Source organism: Canis lupus, chromosome 25, assembly GCF_011100685.1.
Source record: "Canis lupus familiaris isolate Mischka breed German Shepherd chromosome 25, alternate assembly UU_Cfam_GSD_1.0, whole genome shotgun sequence".
NCBI lineage: Eukaryota > Metazoa > Chordata > Mammalia > Carnivora > Canidae > Canis > Canis lupus.
Genome location: NC_049246.1, coordinates 26433894 through 26448139, shown reverse-complemented (window position 1 = coordinate 26448139; position 14246 = coordinate 26433894). Strand labels below are relative to the sequence as shown.

At 47.2% G+C, this 14246-nt stretch overlaps 1 long non-coding RNA gene across 9 annotated transcripts in view; it reads left to right on the top strand.

Moving 5' to 3' along the window:
* LOC100685020 overlaps positions 1-14246 on the top strand; it is a 41723-nt gene that overhangs the window by 7236 nt on the left and 20241 nt on the right. The window lies entirely within an intron of this gene.

Sequence of the window (14246 nt, the reverse complement as noted above, 5' to 3'; positions counted from 1 at the left end):
CCATTCAGGGCAGGAGGCGCCTCATGAGCAATCAGCGAGGAAACCCCATGGTTAGCATCCTTCAGAGCAAAGCCAGCAGGAAGCCGGTCAATGTGCTGACGGCTGGGCCAGTGGCTGATCCAGACCGCTGAAGGCAAATGCCTAGGGGAAGAAGGAGCAGCCTTAGACTGGCTGAGTCTCAGGGCCAGGCTAGGCCAGTTGTAAAGGACACAGAGGATTTGAACTCTGGATAAAAGACCATTCACTCTGCACCCTAACCCCTCATAAAGAAAAACTGTCTTTTGAGGCAGTTGATGAGGATGTGAATATGCAGGAACCCTATGTGCTACTGGTAGAATGTGAAATCATGCAACCACTATGGAAAACAGTACGATGGTTCCTCAAAAAATTAAACATCAGGTTACCATTTGACCCAGAAACTCTACTTCTAGATATGTGCATAAGACCATTGAAAGCACAGATCTGAAAGGATATTTGTACACTATGTTCGTAGCAGCATTATTCATAATAGCAAAAGGTACAAACAACCCAAGGGTCCATGAACAGACGAATGGATAAACAAAGTGTGGTCTAGCCATACAATGGAATATTATTCAGCCCCAAAAAGGAAGGAAATCGGGCAGCCTGGGTGGCTCAGCGGTTTAGCGCCACCTTCAGCCCAGGGCATGATCCTGGAGCCCCGGGGTTGAGTCCCGCATCAGGCTCCCTGCATGGAGCCTGCATCTTCCTCTGCCTGTGTCTCTACCTCTCTGTCTCTCTGTTTCTCATGAATAAATAAATAAAATCTTAAAAAAAAAAAAGGAAGGGAATCGTGACACATGCTACAACATGAAGGTTCCCTGTGGAATTTTATGCTGAGTGGCATATCCAGTCAGAAAAGGAAAAATCTTATATGAGTCCACTTATATGAGATACCCAGAGAAGTCAAGCTCAGAGAGGCAGAAAGCAGCATGGGGATTGCCAGGGGCTCTGTGAGAGAGGGAGAGTGGGCAGTTAGTGTTCAGTGGGGACAAAGTATCTGTTTGTGCTGCTGAAGAAGTTCTAGAGATGAACAGAAGTGATGGCTGCACAGTAATGTGAACGTACCTAATGCCACTGAACTGTACTTTAACTAAAACGGTGAGTTTCAGTTATGTATACTTCACTATGGTAAAAAAAAAAAAAGGGCGGGGGTTCAATAATCACAAGAGAAGGGACTCAGGTTTAAGGACCCAGATGACTTTGTTTTTTTTATGACTTTGAAATTAACAGGTTTTTCGTTTGTTTGTTTGTTTTATCACTGGGGAGACTTACAGTAAACTTGAAAGAAAAATAGGAAGACAAATTCTGGATCCTACACAGTGCAGGTTCTCTTGCTTGAGATGATGATGCCCAGGGCAAGTGTTGCATGGTCTTTGAAAAACAGATGCAGAATTTATATCAACCCTGACAATCTGCCTCCTAAGTCACTCTCCTGTGAAACGTCACCCCCTAATAACTTTCCTGTAGTAGTAATAGTAATGACCAAAATGCTCATGGCTAATATTTATCTACTATATACTCTGTGCAGTCACTGTGTAAACACACTGTATGCACAGTTTCTTTAAAACCCACAATGAGGGGCACCTGAGTGGCTCAGTGGTTGAGCATCCGCTTTTGGCTCAGGGCATGATCCCAGGATCCTGGGATTGAGTTCTGCACCAGGCTCCCTGCATGGAGCCTGCTTCTCCCTCTGCCTATGTCTCTGCCTCTCTCTGTGTGTCTCTCATGAATAAATAAATAAAATCTTTAAAAAGAAATAAACCCCACAATGAACCTAGGAGAAGGTACTGTTAGTACCTTCCTTTACAGATGAGTAAAACAGAGACTCAGTGCTCTTAAACATCTTGAGCCAGAGAGAGATTTCTCCAGAGCTCACTCTCCCTCCCTGCGTGCTGGTGTGCTGTATAGACCAAGGGGCTTGAGAGTGGGGATGAAGCTGGTATTTGAACTGGGCCTTCGAAGGGAAAGGAGGCTCTAGCCATGACTGCAGGTGATGGACCCATTACCTCACTTCCTTAAACCTCAGCCTCTTGTCTGCAAATTGAGGATGATAATCACACCTGCTGCACGGGTTTGCCAGGAGGAGGAAAGAGGGGACTATGAAGTGCTTAGCAGTGGCTGGCGGCTGGCTGGGGCTGGGCTGGTGTGGAGAACGCTGATAAGCATCAGCTCCCCTTGTTAGCGTCCATCTCTCCCTCCTCGGAACTCTCAGAGCCTCTTGTGTTCACCCCCTCTTGTTGCACTTAGCAATCGCTACCACGCATTAGATAGAGCACTTTAACTCAGTCCAATGACCTCCCTACTCCCCACAAATTATAGGCTGTTTGAGGGCAGAGGTCGTATTTTGCTCATCTCTGGGTCTCCAGCAGCAGCGTAGGAAGTGCACGGTAAATGTCTGAGTGAATGGCGACATAATAAATGGATGCGTGATGCTCTTTGACCAAAAACACCCCCCTCACATGGCTATAATCAGAGCCACAGCCAGCCTGCTAATGAGCAAGGCCAGAGCACCGGCCCGCCCCACCGCGGCGCAGACAGCCAGACGACCAGCTGGGCAGGGCTGATCTCAAAAGGATAAAAGGGAGCAGGGGGCTTTGCAGAGGGGACAGCCTTGGGTCTACCGGTGCCGACCTCCTGGCAGACGGTCCCTGAGGAAGTGACAGCTCTGGGCTCAGGGGCCTCGGGGTGCAGGGGTTCCCGAGGTGGAAAAGTGGAGCCTGTGAAAAAATGAGAGTGGGAAATGGGAGTCAGGGAGCCAAGGGAAACGGCAGATCTGTTAACAGGCTGTTTTTGCTTTTGTCTCTGGAGAAGGAAGAGGATGGAGAGTAAAGAGAGGAGAGTCACAGGCCGGCTTCCTGCCCTGCCCGGCCAGGGTGGGAGAGCGCCAGATAATGGCTGATAGCGTGGAAACGGGGAGACAAGATAAAGGGGAGGCCGGCCACAGGCAGCAGACCCCCGGAGCCAGGGAGGAGCCCCGGAGGGACAGACGAGGAAGATGGTGCGGAAGCACAGAGGAAGTGCTAGCAGAGAGAGAAAGGCCTCTCTGGGACCCTAAGACAACTGGCTGGGGGTGTCAGCTGTCGCTCAGGCCTGGGGCAAACCCCACACTCTCCAGCAAGTTCTTAACCCACCCAGCGTGTCTGTCTCCTCTGCTGAGGGGGCGGGGAGGGGAATGGGGCTGTGGAGGTGGGTTATTTAGAAACTTAGCTTCCCCTACTTGAGTTTTGGTAAGAGAGCTGAGAGGTGCCAAGGTGAGCAGCTGGTACCCAGTGGGTGCTCAGGTTAAGGGCCTTTCCTCTCCTTCCTTAAAAGTGGCTTCAGGGATGCTCCCTCCTCAGCATCTCTTCTGGCTCCTGATGGAGGAGGCTGTGATATGGAAAGAAACCCGGCTGGCACCTGGCTGTGCAAACCCTCCCTGCTTGAGTTCATGCTCACTGGGTTTCCCCTAACAAAACCTCCTTGGAAATTCCAGACACAGGGGCCCCTAAGTGGCTCAGTGATTGAGCATCTGCCTTTGACTCAGGTTGTGATCTTGGGGTTCTGGGATCAAGTCCTGCACCAGGTCCTGCTTCTCCCTCTGCGTAGGTCTCTGGCCTCTGTGTGTCTCTCATAAATAAAATAAAAATTTTTTAAAATCCAGACACAGTTCATTCTCCCCCAGAATTGTTGGTCTTTGATGAGCACCCCAGTCTTCATCAGCTCAGACATTCATCCAGCCCATATTTGCTGAACACGCTCTGTGTGCCAGCCCTGTGCAAAGACCTGGGGATGGGCATGGACACACAGGTGACCTGTTCCTGCCCTGAGGGGGCTTGTGATCTAGAGGCAGACACAAGACCAAATGATAGTGACAAGCCCAAGAAGTGCTATTAAATGCTCTGTGAAAGTTAAAATTTGGTGTGTGTGGGGGGGTGCGTGATCAAGGAAGAATCCATCATTTCCTCTTCTAGGTTACAGACTTCTTGGGTGAGTGACGATTTCACCTGTAAACCCCCAGACCACAAGGAGAAAGGTGAAAGGTGAAGGACAGGCAGGAGGGAGAAAGGAGAAAGGGGATGAACCTGACTTTGTATGCTAAGCACTATTGGTAAAGCCCTGATAACTCTCTAAACTCCAGTTTATCTGGGAAGGGAGGGACACTTCAATGTATGTAAGAATTTTCAAAGAAACCCAGCTACACCCTCTAACCTCCCAAAAACCACACACTGAGACCATCAAAGCTCAGGAAGCCTAAATGGTGGGTTGAGCACAGGACACCCAGCAAATGCTCCCTTGAACCAAAGGAACTAAAGGAATCCATGTGCCACATGTGGAACAACTCATTAAAAAAAAAGTGACAAGTGGGGAAGAATGTCAAGTGGGTAGCAAGTCTTCTGTTTCTGTACCCCCTTCTCTTGCGCCCTCTCCCCTCAGTACTTAGGGTCGCTACCTGCACTCTTAGAAGACAGCACGAAAAAGTTACTCATTCACACTAAGGTGTTCATGACAGTTGTGTGTTGGCCCACACGGAAATATTTGCCCTTAAAATGGGATCGATGGAATTTGGTGGAATTTCACCCAGTCCTTAGAGGACAGATTTGAGACACATAGGAGCCCTTTGAAGCCTCTGGGATGAGAAGACTTGCTTGGCTTAAAGCAGCCCTGGCAAATTTCCCATTCGCACAGCCTATTATTCCTGCCCCCTCTCCTCCTCAGCCTTCAGACTTTGGAACTACCAAAGGAGAGGCCTGTCAGGAAAGAGAAGGAAGAAACCATGTGGTCTGGAATTGCAGTCAAGGAAGAGCACCCCTACCCTGGACCTCTGGTTCTCTTCATCCTGGTCTCCAGGCCAAGGTCCCCAAGGATGGCTGGCAGTGCATGTGAGAAACCCAGCAAGCTCCTTGCAAGCGAAGATCACACAGTAAACATGGCGACAAAAGTAGACCCCAACCTCTATGCATCTTTTGATCCCAGGAATATGTACTTAAGAGACAGAGCCACATGCTTTGTCTGCTGTCACTGGATGTTGTGGGAAAAGGCCTAGCTGTGGACTCAAAAGACCTACATTTGACTTCAGACTCTGTGAGCCCAGCTTCCTTAGTAGAACATCAGTATAGAACTCCCCCCTCGTGTACTTCACGGGGTCTGGCGAGAACCAGCCAAGTGGGAAGGTGTTCCCAAGTGGACCTCTTGACCTTTAGGATATTGGCCTGGGGGAGGGGGGAGTGGATGGGAAGGGTTTCAACAGCTGTGTTGGAAGCAGACTGAGGGAGCCGTGGGGAGGTGACTAGACTCTTGGTGGCCTGAGAGCTCTGCTGTGTTCTGGGTGTCATCAGGCAGGCCTTGAGCCCCACGCTTTTGCTTAGAGCAGCACCTGCTTGCAGGGTTTGTGTGTGTGTTCAGTTGGGTTTCTATGTTGAGGCCACTTGGCACAGGTCAAAACTACCTTCACCTGGAGCTTGCCAACCATATTCCAAATTCAATTTTCTCAGCAACACTTCAAGACAGACCCTTTATATATAAATGTTGACTCCACAGAGACTAGTCTCTGAATACTTACAGTATGCATTTAGTTTCTGTTGAAAGCTCAGGCAAGAACTTGAGGCCCTGTGGGCTCATTCTGCTCCTGGTAGCCCAACATGGGCTGAGCTAGCCTGCAGGAGCCACCGCCTCCTCTCTGCCCCAGCTCTCCAAGAGAGAACTGGCTCCTCTCCTCTGCCCTGCTCACCAGTTTGTGCAAACCTAGGGCTTTGTGCAAAGCCCACAAATAGCTGTACTAACAGCAGCCACTATTTACTGTGTGCATATGTGTGCCAGGCACCCAGCTAAGCACCTAATGGTTGTAATTCCAGGACAATCCCTTGAGCAGCAACCTTACTGTACTGCTTAATGGATGAGGGGATGGAGTCTTGGAAAAGTTGTTTTTTGTTTTTTTTTTTAATTTATGATAGTCACAGAGAGAGAGAGAGAGAGAGGCAGAGACATAGGCAGAGGGAGAAGCAAGCTCCATGCACCGGGAGCCCAATGTGGGATTCGATCCCGGGTCTCCAGGAAAAGTTAAGCAATCTGCCCAAGCATACTGCAGCAAGGGCCCACTCCATCCCAGAGCTCACCACCACTTTCTCTCTTAACCAGATTCTCAGAGGGGCTTTACAATAACCAAACACGCAGCGCGCACACACAAACACACACACACACACACACATGTAGTCTCCTATGTTTGGGCCTCCACAACCAACAAAGAGTATCAGAGAAGCCCTGCGGACAGTAGAGACAGCCCAGATCATATTTTTAAGACTTTCCTTAGGAGTTGGCACAATTTGGGGCAGCAGTTGTTGGAGATGAGGGGAGATGTAGTGGAGATGAAGTCCAGTCTCAGTTTTCCATCTGCTCTCAGACTGGACCTTCCCAGCCCACCGCCTTTTTGGTTTGATCCCCAGGCGGTTACCGAGATCCTACTGAGAACAGGCAGGGTGGGGCCTTTAGAGGCTGCAGGAGATTCCAAGAAGTGAGAGCCATGGCCCCTCCCCACCCAGAGCTCACCAGACAGGGGTCACAGCCCAAAGCAAAGAGGGACAAAAGCGGCCCACAGCATCCTGGCCACCCTCCTCAGCATTTTAACTTCGAGGGAGGCCAGCCGGGTGGAGACGCAGGGATGGAGAGAAAGGCCAGGGATTGTGGCTGGGAACCCACCCCACCGTGGCGCCCTCGGCGGCCCCACTGGAAGGAGGAAAGGGGTGAATTCTCATGAGAATTCTGATAAATGGGCTCCTCCACCCCTCCCCCTCCCCCCAATTAAAGCGAAGCTATCCCAGCGCCGCGATGCAGAAACCACTTCCAAGCCAGGCATGACATCAACATTTCAGTGATAAGGGGTGGACAATGGGGTGTTAGACTAATAGAAAAACACCGCTGGATAAGGCCGGCTCCTGATACCCAGGCTGATGGGAAATACCATTGTCTGTCCGCTGTCAGCTGAGTCCCGGGGCGACAGGGATTCCTGCGGCCGCGGGCAGCGGCGGGGAGGGCGGCCCGTGCGGGGCGGGGCGGGAGGGGAGGGCAGGGCGCCGCGGGAGGGGGCGGGGCCGGGGCGGGGCGGGGCCAGTGAGGGGCGGGGCGGGGCCGGGCGGGGCCAATGAGGGGCGGGGCCGGTCTGGGCGGGGCCAATGAGGGGCGGGGCTGGGGAGCGGGGCGGGACCGGGGGCGGGGCCATGGAGGGGCGGAGCCGGGGCGGGGCGGGGTAATCGGACCCGACTCGGCAGCTCAGCGCAGGTCCGGGACCGCACGCGCCGGGTCTTTGGGACCTCAGAGCAGCTGGCTGGGCACCAAGGGGAGACCGCTTAGCCCCCGCGGGGGTTCAAGCCTCCCCCCCGCCATCTCACGCTCCCGGACGCCTGCAGCCCCGCGGCCGGTCCTGCAGTTCAGCAGCCAAGGGAAGGCGGCCCACTCGTGTCTCCCGGCGGTGGGACTGGGCCGCTTGACTGCTCATTGCTCGCAGGTGTATTTGCTTCTTTGAGTCTCAGGATTTTTTTATCAAAATAATATGCGCACAGAGTTTTTATATTTCAAGCTAATCAGTAATAGAAGAATGTCTCACAACAAGACTGATTTCCCGCGGTCTGCTCTCCACCCTGTCCCTGTGCCCTGTTCTCCCCAAACCACTGTCAATTCTTAGGACTGCTTCTGGCATTTGCCTTTCTAGTTCTGAATAATGCACTTGTGCTGCTCTTAGTATTTATCAGTTTCAGGCATCATCGAACGGCTTTTTTATGTGGCAGATGAGAACGTAGCAACTTTGCCCTGCTCTCCCTTTGACCTTCTCTCATCCTTCAATAATTATATAGTATATTTGAGTCAAATAATAGTGATTATTCTCACAATAGAAATATTACTGTAACCCTGTTCCTAGATCCTGTTTCCTCTACTTTGCTAAGGTACTCCTTTGTCTTGCTGGAGTATCTCCTTCGGTATCTTTATTTGGTGGGGTTTTGAAGTCTAGAATGGAAATCATTTTTTCATAGTACTTTAACAGGATTACTTCCTTGCCAGACTTCTCAAGACATACGTTCCTCTTCCTGAGACTTTGTATGGGGCCTTGTCTTGTTTGCTACTGGAAGCTCTTAGGAAATTCTCCTTATACCTGTTGCTGGAATGTTTCATGGTGATTTTTTTTTAAGATTTTATTTATTTATTTATTTATTTATTTATTTATTTATTTATTTATTTATTTATTTATTTATTTATTTATTTATTTATTTAGAGAGAGAGAGAGAGAGAGAACGTGAGCAAGAGAAAAAATGAGCAGGGGTAGGGTAGAGGGAGAAGCAGATTCCCTGCTGAGCAGGGAGCCCGATACAGGGCTCCAGCCCAGGACCCTAGAATCATGAACACAGCTGAAGGCAGATGCTTAACCAACTGAGCCACCCAGGTTCCCCTCATGGTGATATTTCTTAATGTATCTTTTCTTTATGTCTTAATCATTCAATAGGCTCTTTATCTGGAAACTCACCTCCTTTATTCTATGGAAAATTCACCTATTATTTCTTGGCTAATTTCTCCTCTTGACCATCTTCTCTCATTCCTTCTTTCTGGAACTCCTATTAATGGATATTGGATATCCTAAATTGATAGTCTAGGTTTCTCATCTTTTATTTCTTATTTCCCTCTATTTCTTTGTCTCTTCTACTTTTGGAGAGATTCTTTTTTTTTTTTTCAACTTTATCTTCATAGCCTCCTATAAAATCTTTTTCTTCTGTATTTTAATTTCTAAGAGATCTTTCTTGGTTTCTGATTGCTCCTTTTTCATAGTTTCTGGTCTAATTAAGGCAACATCTGATTCTCTAAAATATATTCATTATAATTATTTTTTTGAGTTTCCTTCTGTTCTTTACATTGTTTATTACTTTCAGCTTCCTTTTATCTATTTGTCTTGGTCTCTGTTTTTGAAGTAGGAGATGTGTTGTGATCTTTGGTTGTGTCACTAAAGTATCACTGGATGTTCTAAGTGCACAAGGGTCTCATGCCCTGTGGGAATTCGTGCCCTGGTGACTGAGGGAGAGCTTAGTCATTTTCTTGGACTAGTTAGTTTCTCCAGCTTCTGTCATGGGACCTACATGAGGATCTTGCATTCTGGGATTGAGGAAGAGGAAGGCATTTGTGTGGGTCTGATGGTTTAGTTTGCTAACTTCTTATCCTCTTGGTCAGGGCTATTCCTCAGCACAGCCCTCCACTCTGAGTCAGGGGTCTCTCCAGTTCAGGTTCCACCAGAAAACACTTTACTTAGCACCTAAAGCACCATTTAGTATATGGCAAGTCTTAGGATTATGCCTGAGATCTCATGGAACCCCTTCATTAGGCAGAGAAAGAACTCAGAGAAATGGCTTACCTTAGACCTCACAGGGTGGGAGAAGTGCTGGGCCAGGGGGAGCCCAGTCCATGATCTTGACCTTTCCTGCAGAGAACATAGCTGCTGGGCAAAGTGCCCAGTCTCCTTTCCCCTTTCCGTCTCTCTATGTATTGCTTTCTATTCCTTCCTCTGTTTCTCTTTTCCCTTGACTGATCTCTTTCCACTGACAGATCACATTAGGGTAAAGACATTTAGTATGAACTGCACAAAGGAGAGCCTTGGATATTCTACTCATTTTTTTTTTAAGTAATGAAAAAGAAGAAAATTTTTACAAAAATAAGTCCGTAAATTAAAGTTAAGTGGTTCTCAGTTTTATATATTTGACTCTCATATACCCCATGCTTTCATATACAAATACTTAGGAACTCCTTTTTATGTGCCTATCTTGGACCTTTGTATGGCATTTCTTGAAAGAACTTTGAGTTTCTCATGGTGGTGCTGCCTGGCTGCAGACAACCGCTGTTGGCCATGTCGCCATCTCTGTCCATTTAGCAGTTCACGTTACCACAATTATCTGTATCATATTAGCATATTTTCCTTCATTATGTCACCTAACTAAATGGAAAACAAGAAGAAAAATGCCTATACTAGTGATGAAAAGGGTTAGGTCTCAGGAATGTCCTTCAGTTGAGGCACGACGCTAGCCCATCTTCAGCTTTGAGCTGAAGCATGCTGAATTAACCTGACTGGTGGTGGTCAGTTCTGAGGGAAAACAGCACAATCAGAGAACCAGGTGTAATTGAAGAGTTTGCAATCCTTTTGGATCTCAGGAAAGAGAATCCCTTTAGAATATATAAATCTAGTGCTTTGTTTTACACATTTGAAATGATCCGTACTTTGTTTCTTATTTGGAGAAAGCGGACAAGACAATGGGACTGTCAGAATTTCCACAATCCCTGAAAGTGTCCCTGCCTGTGTCAGCAGCTGGGCTCATATGAACCCCCTGAGAAAGTACTTGTAGGTTTGGAAAGCTCATATGCTCCCCTGGTGCATATGTGCAAGGGTCTGGCCACTCCTCCATGTTCCTGGACGGTTTGCCTCCTTCAAAATATGACTCTTGGTGCTATTTTAGGACAGAGGGCTCCCTGCTGAGACCGCTGCCTGCCTGGATCACCCCCACCCCTGTGACTGACCCAGTATCCCTCATCCTCCATGTATGCACCCCAGGTATCCAGGTGTATTGGAGCCCAACCAGGAAAGTCAGCCTGGCTTTTCCTACCCCCTGCCCTATTCCTACACACTCCATAATGTCCTATGTTTTCCAAGTCACTATGCCAAAAAGGCCTGGGAGCCATCCTCCACTCCTTCCAGCTTCACATCCAAACTTTTTCACATCCTTTCTCAATTTTATACCTAAAGCCTCCCTTGACATCTCCACAGCTACCACCCTGGGACAGGCCACGACTGTGTCTCATCTGGGCTATTTCTATCACCCCCAAGTGGTCTTCAGCCCCAACTACCCCTTCTCCAGTCCATCCTTCACAGTGCTGCCTGAGTGACCTTTGCAGAACACCATTCTGATCACCTCAGGTCCTAATTAAAACCTTTCAGGATGGTTGCCTGGGTGTCTCAGTAGGTTAAACATCTGCCTCTGGCTCAGGTCATAATTTTGGGGTCCTGAGATCCAGCTCTGCATCATGCTCCCTGCTCTGTGGGGAGTCTGCTTCTCCTTCTGCCCTCTGCTTGCTCATGCTCTCTCCTTCTCAAATAAATAAATAAAATCTTAAAAAAAAAAAAGACTTTCAAGACCTTCTTATTTTTTTTTTTTTAATTTTTTTATTTATTTATGATAGTCCCAAAGACCTTCTTATTGTCAGAGTCCAGACTCCAAAGCATTCACCCCCTACGAGCCTCTTCAACTTTTTCCACCTCCTCCCCACAACGCCCAAGTGAAAGCCACAGGACACCACCCAAGTCTCTAGACTTTTGCCCAGGTATTCCTTGGCTTGGAATGCCTTCAACCCCTTGGTGATGACCACATCTTTAACTGTCATATTCCCCTTGTTGCTATTCTTTATCCCTTCCCCTAGAAGAATTCATTACTCTTTCCTCTGTTTCTACAACTCTTGTATCTATTCTCCCTTTAAACTGTCCCATGTTATAATGATCACATCTCCTCTCCCCCATATTTTCTCAAGGCAACACCAAGTCTTCCATTTGTCTTTAGGGCCTAACTCAGCCTTGGCATATAGCCTTGGCACCTAATTAAATGTCTATTGAGGGATCCCTGGGTGGCGCAGCGGTTTGGTGCCTGCCTTTGGCCCAGGGCGTGATCCTGGAGACCCAGGATCGAATCCCATGTCGGGCTCCCGGAGCATGGAGCCTGCTTCTCCCTCTACCTGTGTCTCTGCCTCTCTCACTCTCTCTCTCTCTCTGTGACTATCATAAACAAATAAAAATTAAAAAAAAATAAAAAAAAATAAATGTCTATTGAATTTCTTTAATTAAACTGAAAATATGTAGTCCCTGACCACGTATGGTTTATCCAAAAAGTAGTTAGAGAACTGTTGACATAGAATCAAAGATATGTTTTCAAATACCAAGACAAGGATATTTTATTTAAAATAATTTATCAGCACCCAGGATGAGTGGCTGCTCCATGCATGCTCACTTATCTGTAGAACTGAAAAGATCCTCCCAGCCAGACAGAGGACACCCTCTTTTTCACCATCTGATAGTCTGCTTTCCCAACACTTCAATCATTCTCAAGCAGAATATGAGGCAAAATTATTGACATGGAAATGGATGGGAATTGGCATTGCTTCTCTGATTGATCCATAAATTATGGATAGTAAGAACAACTACAACTTAGTGTCTTCTGCGTACCAGGCACATATCTAATAATAGCCCTATGCTGTGGTTATAAACCCATCCTTTTTTTTTTTTTAACCAGAAATAGATTAAAGTATGGTTCCCACATCTAAGCATTTTATATCCACATTAATTTAAATAAATTGAAGAGAGTCTTCCTCAGTGAATCCTTCCCCCAACCCCCTGACTAGGTTAGGTACCTATGCTTCCTGCTTCATACTACTGTGGACTCCCACATAATTACTTTTTAAATATCTGTCTTCTCTACAGGGCATAAACTGTATGAGGGTTGGGACAATGTCATTATGGTCACTAGTATAACCTTGACAGATGATATAGTGCCTGACATATAAAATCGGTGGATGAAGGGTGGGAGAGATAGATGTTATCCTCGTATCTGGCCTAGTCTCTACTGATGGCCAATCTTTACTCATTTTAGCATGATTTACCTGGATCTGCTGCCCACACTGGCCTGCTTCCCATGTATACTGAGAGTTTATCTTCCCTGCCCATTCAGTCTCATTCTCCCTATCTCTGCCTCAGCTCCCTATGTCAATGGCTGAGGCTGATTTCATCACTATCCTCCAGGCATTTTGCTTATCTATGACTCCAAGCTCCTAAGCATTTTTTGGCTTCCCTCAAGTGCCCAAGCTTTGAGTTAACCTCTGAGAGTATGGAGACCACAGGACTATACCACACCAAATTCCTACTATTCTCTCTAGAATCTGCCTGAAATTCTTTCTACTGCTAAGTGAGGTTCAGAACAGGATACTCTTACTAATGATCCAGCCATAAGCATTAGTCATGACTCTTGGGTTTGAAGAAAAAACCCAATTAAAACCAACCTAACTGGGAAAAGAGGGAAACTATTCACCCTATAATTGGTGAGTCTGAGCTATAATGACTTCAGGCAAGACCAGAATGTCAAATGCCATCAACCTCTGTTTATCTCTCTCTCCATATCCAGCCTTTGCTTGCCTAATACAGTTGTCTTGATTCTTATAAAAAAACTCTCAGCATGATAATAAATATGCTATGTGAACCTCTGGGTGTCCTCATGGTCCTCACAGCTCATAATCCAAAAGCAAGAAACATTTTTTTGGAGCCTATGTATCAAATCTCATGAAAGGATTCTGACTGGTTCTGCTGAGGTCGCAAGGCCACAACTGGGCCAATCACTTTGGGGACTAAAGTAAACAATAAGAATCAGACCTAGTGTGCTCCTTTCGGCAGCACATATACTAGAATCAGACCTAGCTCCTATGCCATCCCTTAGGCTTCTGTGTTTGATATCCCATTAGAGCCATATTAGGTTCATATTGTGCTTCCCCAGTGAAAGCTTGCTGGCAGACAAAACCTGTCCCCTAAGGTCATCCATACAATAAACATCTATGAGCACCCTCTCAGAATAAAGCACCATATTAGGCTTTGTGGGGGAAAACAAAGATTAGTCAGACTCATCCTGGCCAAAAGGGGCTTGGAGTCAGTAAGGGTTTAGTTATGCACACAAATATCTATCATAGAATGCAGTTGGGCCCTAAAGGCACAGACTGTGCCCTTAGAGGCCATCGAATGGACATATCCAAGGGGTGACCCAAGAAAGTCACTGCAGAGGAATAAGCCAATAAACATAGTGGTTAATTGGTTGGTGGTTAAGAATGAGGGGGCATCAACCCTGTTTACCCAGAGCTGGCTACTTGCCTGGGCATGACTTTTCAGAGGTCCTTCCAAATATCTGTGATGCTATTTTCTTTCAGATCCAGCCTCCATCTCTTTTATTCACTGTCCTGTCCTGAATCACTCAGCTCATGTCAGGTCCCAATTCTTCCCTTTGTAATCTACCAGGATGGCCACATTATGCTACCATCATCACAGGCATTTCTACTAGTGATTCCTGAGCTCTGCTAAGGGACCTGGGTAGTGACGGTCTTTAGGTCAGGTTGGGCTTTGTTCTAAGGGCCTCTTCTATCAAATGCTTTGGCCTTTCATCTCTGGATTTTTGTCAGTCAGCTGACAAGAACTATCTCTC